Source organism: Phodopus roborovskii, unplaced genomic scaffold, assembly GCF_943737965.1.
Source record: "Phodopus roborovskii unplaced genomic scaffold, PHOROB, whole genome shotgun sequence".
NCBI classification, from domain to species: Eukaryota; Metazoa; Chordata; class Mammalia; order Rodentia; family Cricetidae; genus Phodopus; species Phodopus roborovskii.
In genome coordinates this window covers 1,999-27,211 of record NW_026125120.1, presented here as the reverse complement: position 1 = coordinate 27,211, position 25,213 = coordinate 1,999, and the positions used below count along the sequence as shown (strand labels likewise).

The following is a 25,213-nucleotide window of genomic DNA, read 5'->3' as shown; positions in this document are numbered from 1 at the left end:
TCTTTCAATTGCCGGGCACTGCCTGGAAGTCAGCGGTCTCCTCCTTGCATGAGGCCCTGTTGAGCTTCCAGAAGCATCCTAGCACGGAGATGGAGTGTTCCTGCAGGAGCCTAGACTGCCACATAGCAAATGTTCCACTCCCATCTCCTCTAGGACAACAATGAGCTGGTACCCACGCTCTGGCTTTATAATGGGAGGGTTTCCAGGGAGTCACCCACATTCCCCTCTTCTACCCCACCTGCTGCCTGCCTCCCAAATTCATGTCACCAGCTGACTGGAAGGCTCAGGACAACAGATCTCTTGTAACACAAGATACCTGGCCCCCCACTGTCCCAGCAGATACTGTGACTTTGGGCCACAGGGCTGCAGCAAAGATGAGCCTCCCTGGTCTCTCCCCTCTCCCCGACATTCTCCAAAACCCTGCTTCCTCTGCCGTCCTCCCGTCCCAAGATTTCTCTTCAGGCCTTGGGCCATCTGGTCACATCGGGCTGTCCTTCTCCTGTGGCTTTAAGGAGTAGGATCTGAATTGTAATCCACAGTTGGAGGGCACCTGCCCTTTGTAAAGGTGTAATCCGTTCCCTGTGAAAAGAGAGAAAGAAAAACATGGGCATGATCCCTTGCAAGGCAAGAGTCCCTCATCCTGGAGGGTGCCTACAGGAGGTAGGTAGTTGCCCTATCAGCTGCACTTCACAGGGGAATCCTACATGGTCGGGAGACCAAGATTCATGACCTCCAGAAAGGGCCCCTTTCTAAGGAAGGGATCTCTACTTTGTACCCATTTTGTCGCAATCAGAATGTCTTATAAGAATCCCAAGGGAAAAAAACACATGAAGGACAACTAGACTAGCCAGAACTGGTGAGGCCCAGCTTCATTAAGAGACCCTGCCTCAATTAATAAAGCAGAGAGTGATGGAGGAAAACTCCAGATGTGAGCTTGAGGCCTCTACACACATATAAATACATGGACATGGGCGTCCACACATACACACACACACACACACACACACACACACACACACACACACCCACACACGAATATGCTTTATGCACATGGAAAACAGACACAGGGAAAAAATAGAGCAAACCGGGTGTGGTGGCACATGCTACCTCAGCACTTGGGATATACAGGTGTGAAGATCAGGAAATCAAGGCCAAGTTCACACAGTGAACTTGGAGGCCAGTCTGAGCTACATGAGACCCTAGCTACTAAGAAAAGAAAAGGGGAAAACTCAGCCACTTATGTATGGTGGCTCATGCCTGGAATCTCAGTACTTGGGAGCTGAGGCAAGGGGATCACCATCAGTTTGAGGCCAGCCTGGGCTACATAGTGAGTTTCCAGGTTGGGCTACAGAGTGAGCCCTCTCAAAATCGAACAAATGACCAAAGCCATAGCACCTGGAAGATAATAAAGCCCTGCCCTTAGGAGAGAAACTAAGGCTAGCAAGAGGAGGGCAAGCCAGCATGAGGTCACCTAAGGCCAGGGTCAGGGCCAGGACTCAGAGCCCCTGAGCTTCCAACCTCAGTCCCTTGCTCCTTCCACCTTTTGGACACTGAGCCAGGAGTGGGACACCTGCCCCTGTTCAGGACCAGATCTCCGTCCTGCAAGCTGCTTGGAAATGGCTCCCTTATAGGAACCCCCTGGCTACTGTGACCATCCTGTTTTCCCCACTAACAGGTGGGGTCTCCATGGAGACAGGGCTGTGTTGTTACATGCTTTTGTTCCCAAGCCTCAATAATGACTTGGAACAGAGTGGATATGTCACATATATTAGTCAAAGGATGAAGGAGGGAGGGAAGGAGGGGAGGGGGGAGAGAGGGAAGGAGGGAGGGCTCACCAGAGTAAAGGGGCCTCCCCCTGCAGCCCAGTGGGTCCCCTGCCGCCCAGTGGGTCTGTGTCTGGTGTCTCTGAACTCCTCCCCATAGCCTCATCTCTCATCTAGATTTTAACACAGAGTCCTTCTCTCTTGTCCCTCCCCTCTGCGTCTACCCACTTAACATGCCATGGAGGAGCTTCTCAAACACAAGCGGTGACTTCCCATTAAAACCCTTCCGAGCACCTGGGAGGAAATATTTGCTTGTATTTGTAAATGCAATGTCTAAGAAAGGCCTTGTTCCAATAATATTTAAAGAATTCAAAACGTGGGAGCTGGAGAGATGGCTCAGAGCTGAGTGCAGAGAACCCACATCCAGTTGCCAGGACTCACATGGGGAGGCTCACAACCATCAGCTAACTCCTCCGCCCCCAGTGATCTGAAGCCTGCGGATCCCTGTGGGCCCTGCACTCCAGTGCATAGCTGCACCCATGTGCACATGCCCACAGGCACAGGAACATAGGCAAAAGTTAAAAATAAAGACAGAGAATCCTCCAAACATAAGAGTGTAAGCAACCTGCTCTTTAAAATTAATAAAAAGTGAAGAGGCGAGAAAATGTTCAACATCTGTCACGGAGAGATGCAAATTCAAACCATGGTGAAACAATTAGAATAACAAAATTCAAAATGTGACATTAACGCTGATGTGGTAGGGCTGGGCTGTCTAGCATATACAAGACACAGGGTTCAATCCTCAGCACCAAACAAAATACAGAAACAAAAACACCAGGGTGTGAAGCAAGTAACCCCTCACACATTGCCCGTGAAATAAAAACAGTACCACATCCCCAAATACTTAGGGGGCTTCTTAGACCGCTGTACATGTGCTTACTAAATGATCTAAAAAATCCTGTTCTGGGCTAGTCACAAGAAAAGACATGAAAACCTGACTATACAGAGAGCCATATAAGCTCTTTAAGCCAGCTTTCATAAAGGTTGAGATCTGAACAAAAGGCAGCCTCTCTCCACACACTGGAAACATTACACATCAAAGGAACAATCTGCCTCTACAACATGGGCAACCCCAAGAGCACTCTGTAGAGCAAAAGGGAAAGATATGTCCATGCATGGTTGATTCTGTTTGGGAATGGAAAACACATTATTCATTGGCATGGGCACAGTGCATTGAGGCGGCATGAAGGAACTTCCTTGCTTGTGGTTTCACAAGTGTGTGCATCTGTCAAACCCAGAAACCAGGAGCTGAGGAGACGGCTCGGTGATTGCCAGCACCCACATAAGAAGGTAGGTGCGCATGCACTTGTAATCCCAGTGCTGCAGAGGAGGAGAGCAAACAGATCTCTGGGGCTTGCTAGCCAGTCAGCCTAGCCTAGTGGGTGAGCTCCAGACCAATGGCAGATCCCAAATAAGGTGGACAGTATTCCTGAGAAATGACACCTGAAGTTGCCAAAATTTCTACATGTTCTTTTTTTTCATAATAAAACACCATATGCAAAATAAAAACAAAAAAAAAAAAATTAGAGGTAAATTTCTGCCAAGTAAAACCAGAAGCTCCTCAAGTGTTTCTTTCCTGGTGTAACAAGATGCTGTTCCATTTCATTAATGAATGTGTTGGTTCATCGCTTAACAAGTGTTCGTGAGTTCCCCCTCTGGGTATCAGCAAGACACTGGGGCAATAGAACAGAGACACTCTGTTTAATTTCACTGTGGGCATGTGAGGAAGCCACAGTACCACTGGGTTGCATGCACCACCCTAAGATGCACAAGAGACTAAGGATAAAGAGACACTGTCCAGAAAATCAGAGAAACTTTTGTATTTACACCGAGCTGTGGCTGATAAATAGGTGTTTCCCAGATAAACATTAGAACAGTCACGTACAGTCAATGGCCTTAGGATTAGGCCAGCAAGGGAGATACCAGGCTGGCACTAGTCCACATGGCCAGAGAGTGGGCCAGCTAGAGTTTCTTTTTCTTTGTTTTATTTTTGTTTTTGAAACATTTCTTACTATCAGCCTTGTATGGCCTGGGCTTGATATGTAGACAAGGCTGGCCTCAAATTTAGATATCCAGCTTCCCATTGCTGGGATTAACGGTGTACACCACTACACCCAAACAGTTTTAAAATCCTAGTTAAGGGCCTTTAATCCCAACACTTGAGGCACAGGTGGGCAGATATCTGTGAGTTTGAGGCCAGCCCGGTCTATAGAGTTAGTTCCAAGCCAGTCAGTGCTACATAGAAGATTCTATCCCCCAAACTGAAATGGTGTGGGGAATTCACCAGGCAAGACTACTCAGACACAGGTTCGAGCCAATAGAAAGTATATTAGCCAGCAATTGACTACACTGGATGTTCAGGACCCAAGTGCAGTCCTGAGCCTTCCACAACTTGGGCTGACACATCTCAGTTAGCAGGAACAGTTATCCAGAAGCAGAACTACAGAAACCAAACATCAAGGTCAGTAGATTTATGGACTTTGATGGATTCGGTCTTTGTTCTCATTTTTGCAGGTGGTGCTGCCTACATGAGGGGTTCCAAGGCCTGAATGGTACTTTATCATGGAGTCAGTTATACTGAGGTCTAGGGGCCTATAACAAATAAAATAAAATGTCCTAGTCAAAAGATCCAGAAAGGTAGCCAGAAGGAGGTCTGCTGTCCAACTAACACACTTACAAAGGACCTACTATACACACAGTAGAACAAAAACCACTCCTTCCCATACAGAACTTAAACCAGAGGTTATCTGACTGGGAGCCCGACACATGGTGGGCTGAGATCTGGACCTGAGACAGAAAGATTCAATGGCCTCACACATTTTACATCTCTCACACATGCTCTCCTCACCTGGATTAGAGACAGCATACTGGTAAAGGACATGTCTCACCCTTGGTCTCATTATAACTTGGCCCAGAAAGCAAAAATATTGCACAAGATCAGAGTCAGAGGCACACATTATGTTTCCTGCATTGTCTCTGCTCTCCCTGTGGGACTTGGCAAAACCCCTTCATGCGCCTCTTTAAACTGTGCTTACTCGAGTTATAAGACAGGAAAATGTCAGACCAACCACTTCTACAGCACCTCTGCTATCTGTGACCTTACACATTTCACAACCACAAGCACATAGGACCACAGCCACCATCCTGGAAAAATGGCAGACATCACATAAAAGTGTAATAAAGGTCCAGTGAGAATCCCTCCTCTATCCAAGTCTCTATTCATTTTTACTATGTATTCCTGCTGTTTATTTCTTAAATCAAAATGGGGGGTGTACAACTGCATGTTGAGACCAGAAGAGGGTATCAGATCTACTGGAGCTGGGGTTGCAGAAGATTGTGAGCCATTCTACATGAATGCTGGGAGCCAAACTCCAGTCCTCTTCAAGAACAGCAAGTGTTCCTAACTACTAAGCCATATCTTCAACATTTTTTTTTTCTTTAAGGATTTATGCCTTTTTTAAATCACGTGTAAATGTGTGTCTGTGTGGGATTATGTGCATATGTGAGTGCAGTGCCCAAGGAGCCCAGGAGAGGGCAGCAGACTCCCCTAACCCCCCCTCCACCCCTGAGCTAGAGTTACACATTGTCATAAGCTAGAGTTACACATTGTCATAAGCTACCCAATGTGGGTGATGGGGAACCAAACTTGGATCCTCTGCAATTACACCTGCTCTTAACTGCAGAGCCATCCCTTCAGCCCCTCACCCTCCTGCTGCTTACTAAAAACAGTCACAGCTGAGGGTCTTCCTGGGTCAGGTGCTTTGACTGTATTTCACAGGTTTGTATCTACAGTTTTCATTGGAATTATTTTCTTTTCTAATTTTTTTTTTTTTTGGAATTATTTTCTAAACAGTTCAAAATTTCAAACTTGATTGTTCTCTTAGACTTAAGAGCTATTTAGAGGTATGTTTGCTTGTTTGTTTTTAAACAGGGTCCAACTATGTAGCCCCTGGTTAACCTGAAACTTGTATGTAGTCCAGACTAACCTTGAATTTATAGAGATTTCCCTGCCTCTTCCAGAATTAGAGATGTGTCACCACACGCAGGAAAAGAGGATTTTCTTGACAAGCAAGGGTTAGGAGGGGGTAGGAGAAGGTGGGGGAAGGGTAATAGCTTGAGCAATGACACATGAAATCCCATGACTAAGATCATTGTTTGTACACTAACAGAAAATGTGATTTAAAAAGAAGTGTGCTTTTCAACTTCCATGCCCCTGGTTTGAGGAATTGTCCTTTTGGTGTTGAATTCTTGCTTTGTCATATTATGTTTAGCAAAATGAACTTATTTTTTCCATGAATGACACTTTAGCTTGGACCCTTTCTGAGATTTCCTAGACAGTTATAAATGTCTCTTAAGCTATCTGAAACTACAGGGGTAAAATTTGTCCATGTGAAGCCTCCAAGTGAGTATTATTCGTTCTTCTCTGTTACATTTCCAGGCAGAGCTGCTGAGAATTCCCATTACAGTGTGGGACTTGATCACTTATTTGAGGTATGTGAACGCTCATGACTATTATAACTTCATCATGGATTTTACTTTTATCGTGATTAAATATTCTAGTGGAGTGTGGTGGCACGCTCAAGTACTCTCAGACCTTGGGAGGCTAAAGTAGAAGGATTGTGAGTTTGGGGCTGGTGTACCTGTGAACACAGAGCCTTGGTTCCCAAGAGTAAATCTTCAGGCTTCAGCAAGCTGAGCTCCAGCATTTATCTCTTTCTGCTTCCTGACTGGGGACACAAGATGACCTTGAACTTTTGATCCTCTTGCCTCAGCCTCTTCCTCAATGTTGGGATTACAGGTATACACAGCCCATGTGAAACATATTTTTGTTGTTGTCTTATAAAAATTTGTTTTTATTTTATATGTGTGAGTGTTTTAACTACGTGTATGTACACCATGTGTGTGCCTGATGCCCATGGAGTCCCCGAGCAGGTGTTAGATCCCATTGAACTGGAGCTACAGATGGTTATTAGCCACCATGTGGGTGCTAGGAACAAAAACTAGGTCCTCTGCAAGAGCAGTAAGTGCTGTTAACTGCTGAGCCATCTCTGCAGCCCAATGAGCCATGTTGTAAAAACTGGATTAAATGGAAATTGAATGATTGACTATTGATTCTAGCATCTTGTCCCTTCACTTACATGGAAGAACTTGGACAACCGGGCTTAGAAGCCCCAAGAAAGCTTTCTCTGGCCAAGGCCAAGAACAATGATCTAGCAACGACACTAGAGGACACACCCAACAAGAACCCCGATACTTACTCTTCTGTGGCAGCATCAATTACCAGGAAGTACAGATAGATCTCCTGAGGAGCTTTGGTGGGATAGGCTTGCCAAGCCGGGATAAGAAGACACTGTGGGAAATCTCCAACAGAAGATTGAAGCCAAAACAGAACAAAAAGTATTGGGCAAAAAGAGGGACCATATAGCAGACAAATGCATCTTCCTATTTTTCAAGGGTGAGAAAGCAGCGCTTCCATAAAATAAGGGTGTGTTGCCGTGAACAGAAACATCCAGAAAGCGAAAATGTGGAGGTTAACAGAGGAATGACACGCACAGTAGGCGAGGGACTAATTCCACTCACCTGAAAACAGAAGCCCCGGAACATGACAGAGCAGGCTTCACAAGTGACCACTTTGGTAACAGAATCTGGAACCTCTCACACCTCCTGCCCTCCTCCTGTAGGGGCACAGACCTCCAGTCCCAGGAGTCTGAGCCAAGTCAGGGCTACCTAAACAATGCCACAGGAGCCCCAGGGAGAATCTTCTCAGGAGACAATCCGACACCCACAGGGAACCTCTAAGTGGCATTTACAAGTCCTAATTAAGCACCACATCATGTCCATAAGGTACAAATTATTGTCTTTTTACAGACTGGACAGCTGAGGATTGGAGGAAAAGGGTCAGTCCAGCCTGGGGATGACATTGAAAAAAGGAAGTCTGAAGCTGTGTTCTCTTTATTTCAGGAATTCTTGTCCACTCTATTTGCAGACTTTTGGGTTTGGCTATAAAATAATCTCTATCCCACTTGAGAGGCAGATACACGAGGACCAGGTGTTCAGGATCACCCTCAGCTAGAAAATGAGTCTGAGATTAACTCAACTATAGGAAATCTTATCTCAACTATAACAACAAAACAAATAAAGAGCATACACACACACCACAAAAAAAAAAAAATGATAAAAGTCAAACAATTCAGAAACAAACTATGTTTCAAAAGAACCCGATAGCCTTTCTCTCTCTAGATGTAACTGAGTTCTGAAGTTTGGTGCTCTAACCAGTGAGATGGCTCAGCAGGTAAAGGCGCTTGCTGCTAAGTCTGGAGACCTGAGTTCAATCCCCAGGACCCACGTGGGAGAAGGAGAGAACTGACTTCCATTTACATGCCATAACACACACATGTCCCCACAAATGCACAGATAAACAAACAAACAGTTTTCTGCTCGTTTTTAATATTCTGCTTTCAAGCATATGTCAATGCATCTTTTAATTAAATTTTTTAAACTTTTTGTTCAGGTTTGTTTTCCAGATAGGACCTTACTATGGAGTTTGACTGTCCTGGAACTTACTATGTATACCAGGCTGGTCTCCAGTTCACAAAGATCCTCCAGCCTCTGCCTCCCAAATGCTGGGATTAAAGGCGTGCACCACCACCTGACTTTGGAAGTTGCCTTCTTAACTTGACACTTTTAAAATTAACTGTCTTCAGAATTTTTCATCAACACATAGATCATTCAAATTGTGATGATTTTTTTCTTCTTGGCCAATGTTTATATTTCTTACTTCTTTCTTGTCTCACTACTTATCCTAGAACCTTCAGAGAAATCTTGAGAAATGGCTCTGGGGAGATTGCCTGGCAAGGGTGAAGACCAGAGCCCGAAACCCCAGAACCCACATGAGTGAATGCCTGGGTGGGAATGTGTGGACAGTTTGCAATTTCAGCCTAAAAGGGCAGAGAGACACGGGAAGCCAGAGCAAGCTGGCTAGCAAGAATATTCATATCTATGAGCTCCGAGTTTAACTGAAAGACCTTAATAGTTTGAATGAAAACGGCCCCAGAAGTTCGTAGGGACTGACACTGTTGGGAGATGTGGCCTGGTTGGAGTATGCACCATGGAAGTGTGTCACTGGGGGTGGGTTCTGAGGTCTCAGAAGCTCAGGCCAGGCCTCAGTCTCTTCCTGCTGACTTGTAGATCCAGATGCAGAATTCTCAGCTCCTCCTCAGCACCATGTCTGCCTGCGTGTCCACATGTTTTCTGCCATGCTGATAAGGGGCTAAATCTCTAAACTATAAGCCAGCCCCAGTTGAGTTCCTTTATAAGAGTTGCTATGGTCAGGGCTGGAGGGATGACTCAGAGGTTAAGAGCACTGGCTGCTCTTCCAGAGGTCCCGAGTTCAATCCCAGAAACCACAGGGTAGCTCACAACCATCTATAATGAGATCTGGTGCTCCCTTCTGGTGTGCAGGCATACATGCAGACAGAACACTGTATACTGTATACATAATAAACGAATTAAAAAAAGAGTTGCTATGGTGAGGTGGCTCTTCACAACAACAGAGCCCTAAGACAGCTACCTCAGGAGTAAGGTAGAAAAGAAGACTGATGAGAATGTGTCCCTGCACCCTACACCCATCCTCCAGCCTCCACATGCGTGCACACACGTGCACTAACACGGACCCCTACACATGCTCTCATATGTGCATGTACCCCTATACCCCTACATATATGCACATACAGGTGCAGAAACACCCCACCCCCACATGTGTGCACACACATGTACATGCACACCCATCCCCATATGCATGAGTACACACATGTGAACCCATACCCATATTTTCACATATGTGCACATGTGTGTGTAACCCACCCACACATGCACTCACATCACTACATGCATATACATACTTAAGCACTCGCACCCAGGCCCCCCACATGCATGCACACACATGTGCATACCCCACCCTCATATATATACACATGTACTTGTGACTTATACACACACATACACGATGAACACATATGGGCATGCACACCCCTTCCACATGCAAACGCACACACACACAAAGCCCTCTGAGCATCCAGACATGACTCTTCCTAGGCTCCAAAATCCTCCCGTGGGATTTTGGCATGGGAGAACAGTTGCTAACCTAGAAGAAGGCTGGCTTCTAGCCCTCAATCTGCTGTTCACCAGCTGTGTGCCTTGGGGCAACTGGTCCCCTTTCGATATGTGTAAATAAGGGTAAGCACCTTGGCCAGAGAGGTGACAAGTGCTTCGATACACTAAAAAATATTAGTGTTCCTTAATGAAAGATGCTCAACTGTTAAGAGAGACTTGCTGCTCTTGCAGAGGGTACAGTTCCCAGTGCCCACATGGTAGCTCACAACATCTGGAACTTGAGTTCCAAGCAATCTGATGCCCTCTTCAGACTTCACAGGTACCAGACGTGCACGTGCAACACATACATCCATGCAAAACATTCACACACATAAAATTATTCTTTTTATTTTAAAATTGCAGGTGATATGTACATTTATCACTACTCCCACCTGAGATCCACCAAAATATGTTTAAAGGAATCCTTAACAAATAGGCAAACTATAGAGAAAGGGAAGGCTTGAGAGGACCCAGGGTTTTGGGAGTTAATGTGTCTGAGAAAATGGACAGAGAAGGGAGAGTCAGCATGGCTGAGAAGACAAAAGAGAAATCTGGGCCAGAAGGAAATCTAACCCCCGCCACAGAGCCCAGGAAGGCCCAGGAATTGTGGGGCCTAAGACCAACACTGGAAACAGAGATGCAAAGCTATACCAGACCCACACTGGTTCCCTTACCTTCCTCTCCCTCACCTGGACACAGCAAGTTAGCATGTGGAAAGGGGATGCCAGCCTCCTCCCAAGAGCACAGCACAGGCTCAGCACTCACCCCACTCAGCCTCACCCAGAATGGAAGATTCTCCTCTAGGGAAGCCCAGTGGTCCCAGAGAAAGTCCCAGAAGCACACGGGACTGGTGGATCCAGCCAGTCCCTCCCCCCTTTAGACTGGGGCATTGACAGTGTTTTGGGTTTTTTTTTTTTGTTTTGTTTTGTTTTGTTTTGTTTTGTTTTGTTTTTCTCTCTGAATATAAGTGAACAGGAAAGAAAAGGAAGAGCCAAGCAGAGCTGGAGACAACACGCTTAGGAAAAACCGCAATGTCTTCTTAGACGAGAGCATCCTATGTCAACATCACAGAACCGACACTAGGCAAGAGAAGGAGCAAGTGGTAAAATGGAAGGAGATTGAAGGAGATTAAGTAGGATAGAATCGGGGCTAGGGAAAGTAGGACATGGAAATTTTACCAGAAAGGACAGAAAAGGTAGGCATAAGAAGAAAAAAGAAAAGAAACTAAGAATTAGGGAGATGGCTCAGAATGTAAGAATTCATCCAAACTCCAGTCCTTCCAAGCTCAAGGACTGGGTTCGGGTCCTCAGGAATTCATGTAAAAGTCAGGTAGTCATGGCAGTGCCCTGTAACCATGGCACTTTGGAGGCAGAAGCGGAGGTGGGGAGGAAGCCCTTGAGCTAACCTGGCTAGCTAGACTAGCTGATCAAGGAGTTCTAGGTTCCCCTGAGTGACCCTACCTCCGTAAATCAAATGAAGACACTGATATCAACTCCAGTCTTGACACACATGTGTACATGTATATACACCTTCACATATACATGTACCAGTACATATTCTCACATGCATACATACACCTACATACACTACACACGTATACACGTAAAAAAGAAAAAGGAAACTAGAACGCCAAATGAAGACATCTGACATGGATCTAAAAGAGAGAAGAAAAGGGGGCATTAGAAATCATCAGGCAAAACCCCCAAATCAAGCTTCTCCAGAGAAGGACCTGAGCTTCTAGACGATGAAACACACCAAGTGCCCAGCACAATGTTTGAAGATAGACTACAGTACGGCACATCCCCATTAAGATTCACAACACCAGGGACAAAGAAGGCCCTGGAAGTTTCCCAGAAAGACACACGCAGGTCACATGCACATGCCAGAATCAGCATCAGGTTTTACAGCCAAGCTGGGAGTTAGAAAGTATTCAACAAAGCCTTCCAAATCCTGAAGAAAATGAATCACAATTTGGTTATTTCCAACAGTAAAGGTAGAGAAGGTAAACAGCATTTTCACACTTGAAATCTATTAAAATTCTTACCCCAAAACAAATAATCAAATCAAGGACCAGGAGGCTACAAGACTATTTTTATACAAATAAAACCATCTTAAAATTACACTTAAAGCCAGATGGTGGTGGCTCATGTCTTTAATCCCAGCACTTAAGAGTCAGGAGGCAGGTGGATCTTTGTGAACCCTTGTCTACAAAGAGTTCCAGGACAGCCAAGGGACTGTTACACAGAGGAAACCCTGTCTTAAAAAAAAAAAAAAAAAAAAAAAAAAAAAGAAAAAAAAAAGGGAGAAACAAATTTTAAAAATTACATTTAAAAACTAGAGATCGCTCAGCAACTAAAGGGCTTGCTTGCCCAGAAAACATGAGGACCAAAGTCAGGATCCCCAGATCACCTAGGGAGATGGAAAAGGTGGCTCCCCAGAGCAAGCATGCCAGCAAGAATATCCGTATCAGTGAGCAGTGAGCTCTGGGTTTGATTGAGAGGCCCTGAAAAAATGTGGGAGAATGCTCAAGGATGAATCTCAGTATCAACCTCAGGACTCCCTCATACCTGGGCACCCACATACATGCAAAAACATGCATACACGCACATACATACACACATGAGAAATGGGAAGAAACAAAATATAGCTCTGAGCACATCGTCTGGTCCCTGGCACTGGGTTGTCAGAATGCCCACTCCATAATTTCCCAGAAAGAAAACACTCAATTCTAAAGTGCATGTTCCATCAAAGTCAAGTAAATCTAGGATCGAGATTCTACTTTAGCATCTTAGATCAATAAAACACACAGTTGCTGATATCTGTGACCTCCCTCATAGTTTGCCACGGGGCTTCACGTGCCCTTCATGCTTAGGCTTCATGGTGTCCTGGAATGACTGTTACCAACCCTTGATGGACACCAAGAAGCTGGGGTTCTGTGAGGTACAAACACCTAGGGCTGACCCTAGGTGGAGGAAGACTGAACAAGTAGCCTTTCCCTCTCCCCAGACTCATCACCCCATTTGCATCTTCTCACATCACAGCTGAAGACACCAAGCTCAACCCACCTTACACAGCCAGTACGTGCTGAACCACGATCTAAATGGAATGTCTTCAGGGTCTCTGCTGGCGACTGGCATGGGAACCAAGAATGTTCCTTTTCTAGGTCACCAAGGGTCATACTACCTCCCTTCAGTCCCCTCCAAGAGTTCTAGCTATACTCACTGCAAGAGTTTGTCTCGCTTTGGGTCTAGCAGGTAGCGCTTGGATCCATTCAGGAACAGAGAACGGTATCGCTGCCTTCTGTCTATGGTCTCCATCAGCGTGGTGTTGAGGTAGCGGCCTACCCCAACTGGATTCTGTGCCAGGGGAGAATACAACAGGATGTTTGTGAGCTTAAGGCTTGCCCTCAGGCTTTTTCTCCTCCTTTCAGGCCCTGGACACCCCCCCCCAACTATTATGAATCAAATTGTGTGTGCCTCCAAAAAGAATGAAAAAGAATATGCTTGAAGCCCTAATCTTATTGCCTCATAATGTGACCCTATTGGAGAACTGGGTTGTTGTAGACATAACGAGTTGAGATGAGGCCATACTGGAGCAGGTGGGACCCTGAACTAATATGACAGGTGTCCTTGTAAGAAAAGGCACTCAATGGGAGATAGTCATAAATAGGGGCAGAGATACCAGAGGTCCAGTCATAAATTGGGAGAGCCAAGCTGAAAAGAGGCAAGGCAGGATTCTCCACCATCAGTTTCACAGGGAGCATGGGCTCCAGCCTTTGTGGCATCCAGAGATGAGAGAGTACAGCCACCTGGTTTGTCCCTAATGACACCTAGGCCACCTTGCCCATGCGTCTGCCATAGGAGAGGCTCAGAGACAAGATATGACTTTTCAAGATGACATAGTAAGTAAGGTCAGTAAGTCATGACAGAGGAGCACAGGACATAATAAGATCAGAGTCTAGGCCATTCTCAAACAAGGGTCCAGAGGGGGCTTGCCGCCCTGCCTCGGGAACTGACCCTCACATGACTCTTCCACTTTGCATGGCTGGTTGTAAGAATTTTAATTGTCAACTTGACACAACCTAGAGTCACCTAGGAAGACTCTCAGCAATGGACTGTGTATGGATCGGGTTGGCCCCGGGCATGCTCTGGGGGATGGTCTTGATTTCATTAATTGGATGTGGAGAAGATCCAACCTGCCAAGACCATTCCAGGTTTGGGTCCTGGACTGTATGAGAGCAGAGAGAATAAACTGAGCAGCGTGCACGCGCATTCCTCTTTCTTCTTGAAGCGGGTGGATGTGATGGACTAGCTGTTGTAAGCCCTCCATCTTGACCCCCTTCCATGGTAGACTACAGTCTGGAACTGTGAGCTAAAATAAAGTTGCTGTTCTTCTAAGCTGTTTTGTATCCTGGCACCGACCCTATAACATCGGCCTAAACATTTGACTTGAGATTCTGAGAGCTTGGATGGTAATGACAATTAAAGTCAGTTTTAATCATCAACAGCCTAGAATCACATGAGACTAGAATCTCAATGAGATAGAAACAGGATAATAAAGCAAAGGCAGGTAAAGTATAAGCAAGGTGTGTCTCAGGGAGACTATGTTATGGGTATGAAGTATGGTTTGAATATGGCTTGGATATTAAGGGTTCCCCAAAACTGCACTAGCTGATAGTGCAGTTTAGTGATGAATGGATTATGATGGCTACTGGAAGGTGAGGCCTCAATGGAGGAAGCTGCTCAAAGGTGTCCCTTTGAAGAGTATACCAGGGACCCTGCCCCCATCACCCCCCTCAACTTCCCTCCTTCCCTCGGGCTCTCCCTTCCTCCCTCCCTCCATCCATCCATCCCTCAATCTCTCCCTTCCTCCCTCCTTCCTTCCCTCCCTCCACCCCCTCCATCAATCCATCCCTTCCTCCATCGCTCCCTTCCTTCCTCCCTCCATCCCTCCCTCCTTCTATCTCTCCCTCCCTCCTTCCCTCTCTCCATCTCTCCCTCCCTCCCTCTGTCTCTCCCTACCTCCCTTCTTCCATCCATCCCTCCTCATCTCTCCCTTCCTCCCTCCGTCTTTCCTCCCTCCCTTCATCCCTCTATCTCTCCCTCCCTCCCTCCTTCCCTCCCTCCATCCCTCCCTCCTCCTTCACCTTCCCTCTGTCCCTCACTCCCCTCCCTCGCTCATTTATCATGACAGGAGTTGTTTTCCTCACCACAGTGTTTCTGTCAAACCCCTGGCTTAAAAGCAATGTAGCCAGGTGCTAGGATTAAAATCTCTGACCCAGAACCAAAATAAATCGTTCCTCCCTTCAGTTGACTTTTCTCAGGGAACAATGGCAAAAAAGTGACTGACCCAGACCAGGAAAGATTTTAAAGCAGCAAGTTCAAATGCAGACAGAGCCTGTCAATGTGCTGCTGGAGGCAGGAGGCAAGGCCTGTGGAGGGGGCCAAGATGATTCTGTCACTCACGGAACTGTTCACTTAGGATTTGGGTATGATTATTAGATTGATATGATTGATAAGTGTGCACTAAAATGCGTGGGGTGCTTAAGAAGTGTTCACAAATGTTAGGACTAGCCTGTTCTGGGGAGAACACTGCCAGACTAAGGGAATCATCACACACCTGGGAACAGCAAAAAGAGCCGTGGAGGGAGAGGGACAGAAGACGACTAGTTCACTCAGGCATAAGAAATGAGCTAACATCTCCACCAGCTCCCTGGAGGTCCCAAGAGTAACAGAGAGCAGGGAGAAGCATTGCCCAGGGACTGGGAGAGAATGGGGGACGCTCAGTTTTAATTGTCACAACCTAGAATCATACAGGAAGGGACTCTCATTGAGGAATTGTCTAGACTGGGCTGGCATGCGGGTGTGTCTGGGGGGGTTGTATTGATTGAGGCTCACCCCCTGTAGGTGACACCATCCGTGCTTGGGCTGTGAACCGTGTGAACATAGAGACAAGGGCTGGGCACAATGGAGCCCGCTTGCATTAATGCATTCCTCTCTGCTCCTGACTGTGACTAGCTACGCCTTGGCTCCCCAGCAATGACGTTGTAACTGAATTGTGAAGCCAAATATGCACTTTCTCCCATAAAGGTGCCTTTGTCAGGGTGGACCACAGCAATAGGAGAGGAAGCTGGAAACGTGTTGGAAATGTCATTTCCAGCCCTCCTCCCCAAGGCATGCTGACTTAGAAGGCCTGGCACGAAGCCCACGGGCCTGTCCCTTAACAAGCTCTCCGTGCCTGCTCAAGTTGGAAACCCTAGAAAACAAGTGCCTAGAAACACAGGACAGTGGGTGGGTGAGAGAGAGGCAGTATGGGGTCCAAGGAGCATCTGTGTCAGGGACACAGGGTTGGTGCTGTCTGGAGAGGCAGGAAGAGTTCCCTGTCCACCCCACACCCCCATAAGCCAGAAGCACTCACCCAGCTTCCCCAAAATCATCTGGAGGCCTTATTGCCAGACCGCTTGGAGGTAAGGAGGAATGGCGGCCGGTTGATGTCTTTCTGTTCTGTCTCATGAGAAGCCAAGAACCAGGGCCAGCTATATTCTAGGGGGTAAAGAGGGACCGCTGAAGAAGCCCTAGAAATCTCAGCCCAGGTCTGACAGCTGAGGACTGATGGCAGCTGACCTCATCCGCTTAGCACCACCCACTCTACCCACCCCTAACCAGCTGCCTCTTTACAGGGTCCCAGGGGCCCCTGAGATTAGCAGAGATGTGCTCTGAGCCAGCAGCCTGGCACTGGGGGCTCACTGACCCTGGAGTCAGATAGCTGAGTCCCTGTATTGGGTTTCTCAGCCATGACTGGGGAACCCAGCAAACCCTTTCAACCTCTCTGCACTCCAGTTTCCTTTTGTGAAATGCAAGTGGTGTCCCTCCCAACTGCCCTTGGGAGGCAGATGGACAGTGGTCTAGCAGGTGGTCAGCGTGCCCATGCCCTTTTCCTCCCCCACTTCATTTCTTCCCATGCATTTCTTCTCTTGGGGCAGACCTGCCAGGACCCACAGAGAACCGGCCACTGTCCCCCAGAGAGGGGCAGACTCGAGGAGGCAGAGCCCAGCCCCTCCTGGGTAGAGCAGGTAGGCAAATCTGAGGACGGACAGACCCTATCATACTCCATCCTACCCAGGCTTCTTCAGATCTTTAAGGCCAGGGGAGGGAGGACAGGAAGGAACACATCTCTGCCCCGGTTTTCCTGGTGGCCTAGCTCAGCGACAGGGTCTACAAGGTAATCCTAATCACAGCCGAAAGCTGGCTACATTCACAGGCCAGGTGCCAAGGGAGGCTCAAAATGACTGGCCATCTGTGCAAGGCCAGACTGGCACCCAAAGGCACAGCTTCCCACCCTTCAAGAGCAAAAACAGACCGTGGGGTACACTGACCAGATTTCTGGGGTACTGACTAAGGGTAGTCCAATAAATTCTCTCTGTGGGTTGTTTCGGTTCCCGGGGAAATTTCGAAAACATCCCACGTTTCTTGTTGTGATATGAGTTAAGTTCTTCCACAAAGCTCTTGAAATTCGTCAGTTCCCTGGGCTTCTTTTTCTGAGGAATGGAAAGAGAGGAAGAAACATCATCCCACGAAGGTCACAGGCTCACCAGCCCTCACAGGGAGTAAGTGGCATGACTCGGTACTCCATACCTTCTTTTCTTTTTCTCACTTCCCTGAGCATCCACTGTGCCAGTCAGGAATAATATTTCAAATATTCAAAACCTAGTATGAACAAAGATTTTTTCTTTTGCAGCTACTGAAACTACTGTGTCAGTCAAAACCCACAGGATGGGCTGGCGGGATAGCTCAGTGGGGAAAGGCATTTGCTTCAATAGACTTGCTCTGGGACCTCCACACACTTGCCAGGGTGTGTAGGCACACACACACACACACACACACACACACACACACACACACTTTGGGGGGTTTCTTTGGGTTTTTTGTTTGTTTGTTTTGTTTTTTTGTGATAGGATTTCACTATGTACTTTGGCTAGCCTGGAACTTGCTGGATAGACCAGGCTAGCCTCCAACTCACAGAGATCCAACTGCCTCTGCCTCCAGGTATGTGAGATCATGCCCAGCTTAAAAAAAGGAAGAAAGGGAGAAAAAGAAAAAGGAAAGAAAGGAGGAAGAGAGAGGGAAGGAGGGAGAGAAGGAGGGGGGGGGAGAGAGGGGAGGAGGCCAGCATACGAATAACTACCATGAAGAGAATCCTTTGTGGTGGCTGGGCAATGATGGGTATGTTCCTGAGGTTCCTGTAACTAACAAATGCACTATTCTGGTGTGAGACTTTGACAGTGTGGGGGGGGTGGGTGGGGTGGTGGAAATGGGTAAGCCCCCCCCCAAGTGAAGCCTGAGCTCCCTGGGTTTGATCTCATTCCACCTGATGGAATGAGAGTGCTGACCCTGACCCTGTGAATTGTCCTCTGTCCTCAAGCTCACCATGAAACAACCAGCACACCCAAATGAACCGATGTGGGTGGTGCAGAGCAGAGAATATACAAAAACTTCTGTCTTTGCCCCTCACTTGTGCTATGAACCTAAAATTGCCCTCAAAAAAAATGAAATCTGCGACTAAGACATTCAAGCAAGTTCAGCCCTGACTGGGAGGCGGATGGAGGAGTGCACAGAGGTGGTTCCCCAGGCCCTACTTGGCTGCCTCTACTGGCCTGAGAGGGCAGGTAGATCTGGGACGCTGTAGGCCATGTCTGGGGACACAGGAAGGTGACTCCAAGTGGTGCACAGGTATTCCCACCTTGACCACCTCCTCCCTAGGGCTAACCCATCAACGCCACAATGGTCTCCCCGTTAAAACTGTAGCTTTACTCTACTCCTGGCTGATTGTAGCTTTTTTTTCCCCTGGACTGAAGTTCTGCAAGGGCTATTTCCCTGCACCTCAGCCTATGAACTGGACTAATCCTGCTCACACAGTGATCCCCTCGTGAGGCCAGGACCAACAGGTCTGGGCACATACATGGTCCCTACAGCCGGAACCCGCGAAGACACCAAAATACAGAAAGCTGCAAATCCTGCAGCAGGTTTTGATGGGGTTGGGAAAGGGTCTGACAAGCTAAATGTCTACCCTCAGTCACCTCTCCCTCTTCCACTTTGGGACTCTGTTTATCCAGAACACTGTCTCCAACTGAGCTAGTTAGCTGAGTCCATGAAGCCTGGGAAATGTTTACAGACAGCCATGCCCCTGCGCCCTTCGGGTTCCTTAGGTCTGGCAGTTGACTCGCCAGCCCTACGTGCTGGACCATCTGTATATCAGTGCAGTTCATGCTAGTACTTAGAGTGAACTAGCCATGGGGTCAGATGTGAAAAGCCTGGCTCTGGCCTCTCCCTAACACGGGAGCCCATACCCCACCCTGCAGGGGCACCGGGAGAGCAGGGAAGGCACACTCACCCCTGCTCCCCCTCCCCTCACCATGCAGCACTTGCCATACAAGACTGTGTTCCTGTGGTTAATCCGAGAAGCCTGCCTGCTGGTGTGTGTGTGTGTGTGTGTGTGTGTGTGTGTGTGTGTGTGTGTTTGGGGGGGGATTGGACCTCACAGCCACCCCACCCAGGCACATGCCTGCATGGAATAATCTCCACAGGGCAAGCTTGCTTCGATCACCAGAGAAAATGTCATAGGGGCCACGAGTACCAGTGGATCGTGTCACATAGTTCTCAATGCCACTTTTGATGGTGTAGGTCCCAGGTCCCAGCCCACTGCCCTAGAGACAAAAGTGGCGAAGGTGCTTCTAGGGAGTGGCCAAGGTGGGGAGGACTTCGCCTCCCTACCCCTGAGGTCACCCTCCCTGGAGGGTTCTTCCCATGCAGGAAGAACCTGGTGGAGAGTACCTGGTGAGACAGGGGGGGGACTTGTTGGACATTCTACACATGAGGCCCTCGGAATGGGAGCGGTTCCAGGCATTCTCCTCCAGCCGCGTGTATGGGTTACCCTTCTCCCCGTAATTTCCAGGGCCTGGATAATAATTCTGCAGGAAGGAGACAGACACACACTGTTTGTGCTGGTTCATCCAAGGAAGGATGCCTGGGGTTTCGAATCTCAGGAGAAACAAGGTGCATAGGTTACCCACCCCACCACACAGCATCACCTGCGAGCCTCCTCCACGGCTCCTCCTTCAACTGACATCCATTTACACTGCTGCCTCAGCACCTGCAGTTCAGCCTGGTCTCCCTGCTCCTGTTTGCTTAGAATGCTCTCACCCCTCAGAATTCCTTTTCCTGCCCTCTGGTTGGGCAATCATGCCAACCCTGCAAAGATCCCTAGATACCATTTCCTCCTGGGATTCCCACTCTTTGTGCTTGCGCACACTCTGTTCGTGCCAGGTCAATTGTCTATCTACCTACAGCTCTATGACCAAGCTTCCTGCTGGGCTATAAGCGGCAGGGATGGATGGATGAGCACCCGAGGTCTGGGGTTGGGACCCTGGCTCATGCTCAACACTCAAGCTGGGGGAGCTTGGGGGTTAGGCGCACTCCTGGCCTATGGGACCAACACAGATAGTGCCCACTTACCCACAGAGGAATGGGAAGCGGGGGTTGAATATCTGCAGGCCCTCTCTCTGCCAGAGTCCAGCACGGTCAGGCCCCATCACACAAGCCAGGGGTGGGGACTGAAATTTTTAGGAGCAGAGGGGTTGTGACAAGATAGTATCAGGGGCCTAGACTAGCTACCAGAGTACAATGAGCCAAGGGGTCTATGGTGCAGGAGGTGGTGGCTTGTCATGCATGTATGCACCTTGAGCCACATGTAGCACTGTTACTACCCAGGTGATGCAGCCCACTCATCTCTAGGCCATACAACCAGATCCCTAGGAGAGCCAGACCTAGCAGAGGAGATAGGACCCGTGCATGAAAATCAGAGCCACTGTGGGGATCTGGTTATCTATCCCAGAAGGATGAAATGGGTCTTTCTTCCTCCCATGGCTCAGAGCGCATGGTGTGTTGGGAAGCAGAGTCCCCAGCTCTGCAGAGTTCATCCAAGCTTTAACAGCAACAGGTGAAACAAGTCAGCACCCCCTGAATCAACATGACAGGAAACCTGTCTCTGAAAGCCAGATTGAATGGACAGATGCTCTGGGGACTCCAAGGTGCTCCTTCAGCTGTCATTCAAGTCCTTGGCCTCCCAGACCTCAGTGTCTTCTCACAGCACCTAAAAGGACACTTCAGAGCCTTCCGTTGCTTCAAGGCCCTCCTCACAACCTTAACCCCAGATCCCTCTTATTCACCCACTCTCTAAAGCCTGTCTATTGTTCAAACTAGCCAAGTGCATTCCGCCTCAGGGTCCTTAGCCTGTTCTTCTCCCATTTCCGGGATCATTCTAGCACAGAATCGGAATCCTGAGAACCCTTTGTCATGACCTACAGGTTTTATCCCAGAGGGCCCTTCCCAGACTGCTCTCTGCAAGCCACCCCACAACATGGTCCTTCCTTGTCCAGTTCCCTCAAAACTCTGACTAGATATGTATCTCCTTCTTCGTGCTGTGGTTTGTGTCACTAGGTGCCTACTCGTGTCACTGCCAGGTCCCTCAAGAGCCCAGTTGAGGACGTGGCATTCAGTTGTTGCCCAACCATTATTTCCTGCTTGGCTGGCTAAATGAGTAAATGGGCTTCTAACACACTCTAGAGGTTCTTCTGAGACCTGCGATGGACCACATTCATCCCTTCTGAATATCTGGGTTCAAGGCTCAGACACAGGGAGCAGAGGGCTGGTAGGCCAGAGGGGAACGCCTAATCAAGCCTGGGAGGAGACACGTTCAAAGAGCGGTGCTTCCTAAACTATACTAGCTGCAACACTCTTCCCCACAGAGGACAGGGTGGGAGAGACAGGGGCACCTACCCGATGAGTCCTCGGAAGCGGATCTCCCCAGAGCTGAGCAACCCCCTCTTGCTCTGTAGTCTCTGCTACAGCTAGGTTAGGGAAGTGTTTTGATGTTGTAGGTACCAGGCCCCAGCTTGTGCACCTGCCTCAACAGAAAAGGCTGCAGTATGAAAAGGAACCAGGGAAGATCCAGCCAGGAAGGGGCCCAAGGGATGAGGGTGCTCCCCAAGAGGAAGTGGCGAGGGTGAGCAGAGTCCACAGAGGGCTCTGAAGAAATAGCCATATGGACAGGGAGCCTGGTCCCTGGAGGTGGGAGGGGTCATGCTCCAAGCCTCCATCACCTGCTGCTGTCTTTCTTTCAGATAGCCTAGTACTAGAGGTGGGGTAGCTGGGTCAGCCGGTGGCTACTTAGGCCCGAGCCCAGCCTGTGCCAGCTTCAGTTCCAGAAACTTCTTGCTGAAACAGGTGTCCAGGAGTTGTAGGTCCAGGTCCTATATGGGACTAAATAAGAACAGGCTCAAAGCTCAGTTGGACATAACCATCTAGTCCCTCCTAGCCTCTGGAGTCCTCTCCCAAGTTATCTTTGACTTGCAAGTGGAACCAGACAGTCCCAAGCCTGATCCCAGGGGCTCTGCACTGGGACTCAATCCTGATTGCTCCTGTCCCAATTCCACTTCAGGGAGATACGTATAGAGCCAGGCTGGTGCTGAAGCTGTAGAAGAAACCAGTGGCCCTAAACTCCTAGCTTTTTCACCACAGCCATGAGCTTGACTAACACATCTGAAAGCCCAAGTGTGAGCCAAGCTTGGATTGGAGTAGGATTGGGGCACGGACACAGACCACACAAGGGAAAGCAAACTCCGGTTGCAAAGAATGATGCCTAGAGTAGGGGCCTCAGCAGGTGCTTAATTTCTTCTGGTTGGGATAAACAGCAGAGACATCAAACCCTAGGGGTCATGGAGCTAAGTGAGAGCCCAATGGCTGACATCTGCTCCTGGCTGAGGCAGCCTGGGGGACAGGGAGTTGGTTTCCCGGGAGACATGACCGAGGAGTTGGGCCATGGAAGTCATTTGGATCTTCCCATTGCTTTGAGAGGACAGAGATGTTCTGCCATTGGCCATCCTGCACTAACTCTGTTTCTCCTCCCAGCCTCCTTTTTCTTCAAAGTCCTCGTTGTCACTCCCACTTTAGACAGAGTTAGATCACAAATATATACTTTACATCATCTATATTTGTTGTTAGTTTTTTTTAGAGGCAGGGTTTCTCTATCTTTCACAGAGCCAGTAAGGAGACTTCTCTGGACCAGGCTGAGCCTCAGAGGTCTGCCTGCCTCTGCCTCCTGAGCACTGGGATCAAGGCATGCCCACCCAAAGCCCGGCCTACTTATCTTTACTATATTTTTTAATAATATATAAGATTATATCTAGACCACCTCATGACCTCAGATCTTAGAGCCTATGTGTAGGTACGTAGGCGGTTTATATGCAACTTTGTTAGCTATAAATATGACAGCTGTGCATAGTGGTGCATGCCTTTAATCCCAGCACTTGGGAGGCAGAGACAAATGGATTTCTGTAAATGGTGAGGCAAGCCTGCTCTACACTAATGGGTTCCAAGGCGGCCGCCAGTGTTATATGGAGAGGCTCTGTCTCAAAGAAGAAGGGGGAGGAGGAGGAGGAGAAGAAATTGAGCATCTAAGTTGTAAACCCACTCAGTTTTTAGCTAACGTGTTTCATGGACAGGCCATGGTCTCTCTGAATATGTTACATAGAGGTATAGTTTACAAGAATTGAGCAGAAGTGTAACAGAAAGTTTAACAGTAGTGTAACAGAAAACAAAAGGGTTTAAAAGGCCAGGCGTGGTTGTGCTGCCTTTAATCCCAGCATTTGGGGGGCAACGCAGGCAGGTCTCAGGAGTTCTATGCCAGCTGAGCTAAAGAGCAAAGGAGAGGAGGTGGAAGGAGATGAAGGAAGGAGGAGGAAAGGGAAAAAGAAGGAGGAGAAGGAGAATGAGAAGATCGGATGATGGAGGCCTCAGGCAGGAAGTGAGCTTTGGGGAGAGGAGATCCCGCCCTCTGCCTCCTCCCCAGGGCTCAGGCCCAGGATTAGCCTCCGTCTCCCAAGGCAGAGAGCTGGTGGGGGGCCCAGGCCAGGTCAGGCTCAAATGGGCCCCACCTGTGGCAATGTACACAGAAGGGCCATCGCTTTGAACCACTTATCGGGGGGTGGACATGGTGTTTCACGGGGGGGGGCTGGCGACCCACTGAGTCTGACCTTGATTTTAGCCCCCATCCCCATCCTTATTTAGGACCCCACCCCCGCCCCGCGCACAACAGCCCTGACATCGCGCGCTGCCAAGGCAGCCCGCATCCCTGGGCATTGTGGTTCAACAAGCAAAGACCTGCTATCGTCCCGCGTGAGAGACATTATAACTCTAATAGCTACCCCAAAACAATTTACATTCATTTTTTATATTCCCAATATGGCCTTGCCAGAGACCTTTCTCGCGATCTGCCGGACCTCAGAATACCATCCTGGGGTTGGCAAAACAAGTGTTCCTCTCCCTTGGTGAGAGTCCCTTACCGCTCACCACTCAGATCTGGGAAAGCCCAGCCTCAGGAAGTACCTTCATGCGCTCCCCATATGTTGAGGGAAACCACCAGGAGAACAGACTGGGAATTCTGTACCTTCTCTACCTAGGGAGGCGCAAGGAGCTCTACTGGGCCATGGAAGGCAGTTGGTGAAGGGTCTAGCAACACTCCAGTAGGGATGTGGTAGCCTCAGAACTGGTCCATTTTCAGACTCCCCCTCCGAAACAGACGCCTGAAGAATGTGCGCAGCCCCAAACGCCGAGCCTAGCCTTCGGTGAAGTCGGGGGTGGGTGATCTCAAGAAGCTTAACCAGGCAACAATTAGGTCTACCAAGGACTATGGTGAGAGTAGCCTCAGAGAAAACTTCCTGAGTAGATTCCCAAATAATGAAGCACTCAATGAGTGAAGAAAGGGAGAGGGTGTTACAGCCCAACCTGGCAGGACCAGTCTCCCCTTCCCACACAGATAGCATCCTCTAACTATGCAATGAAAATACCTGATGTCTGTCTCCACCATTATCTGCGTCCTCCCAAGACCATCGGCGGAGATGGAACAAACATCTATCTACACCCCACTCCAAAAACAGTGACAGGATAGCTGGAGTTAGAGGATATGCACAGTCCTGCATCCAACCAATGGCGATCCAGAGGCCCAGTGGGCCTCTTGCTGCCCACCCTCCACCACCGCCAGGCCTGGGAGCCCCATAGTCACAGCTGATAGAGCAGCCACAGGACACCACTGAACTGGTGGACAGAGGCAGCAGCCATAGCCTCCATCCCTCACCAGCACTGGGACCTTAAGAAAGTCACTTCGAGCAGGGTGGTGGGCACACC

At 48.5% G+C, this 25,213-nt stretch overlaps 1 pseudogene; it reads right to left on the bottom strand.

Annotated features, from left to right (window-relative positions):
* Positions 1-412: 412 nt before the first annotated feature.
* Positions 413-22,737, bottom strand: LOC127226046 (lymphocyte expansion molecule-like; annotated as a pseudogene).
* Between the last annotated feature and the right edge of the window lie 2,476 nt (positions 22,738-25,213).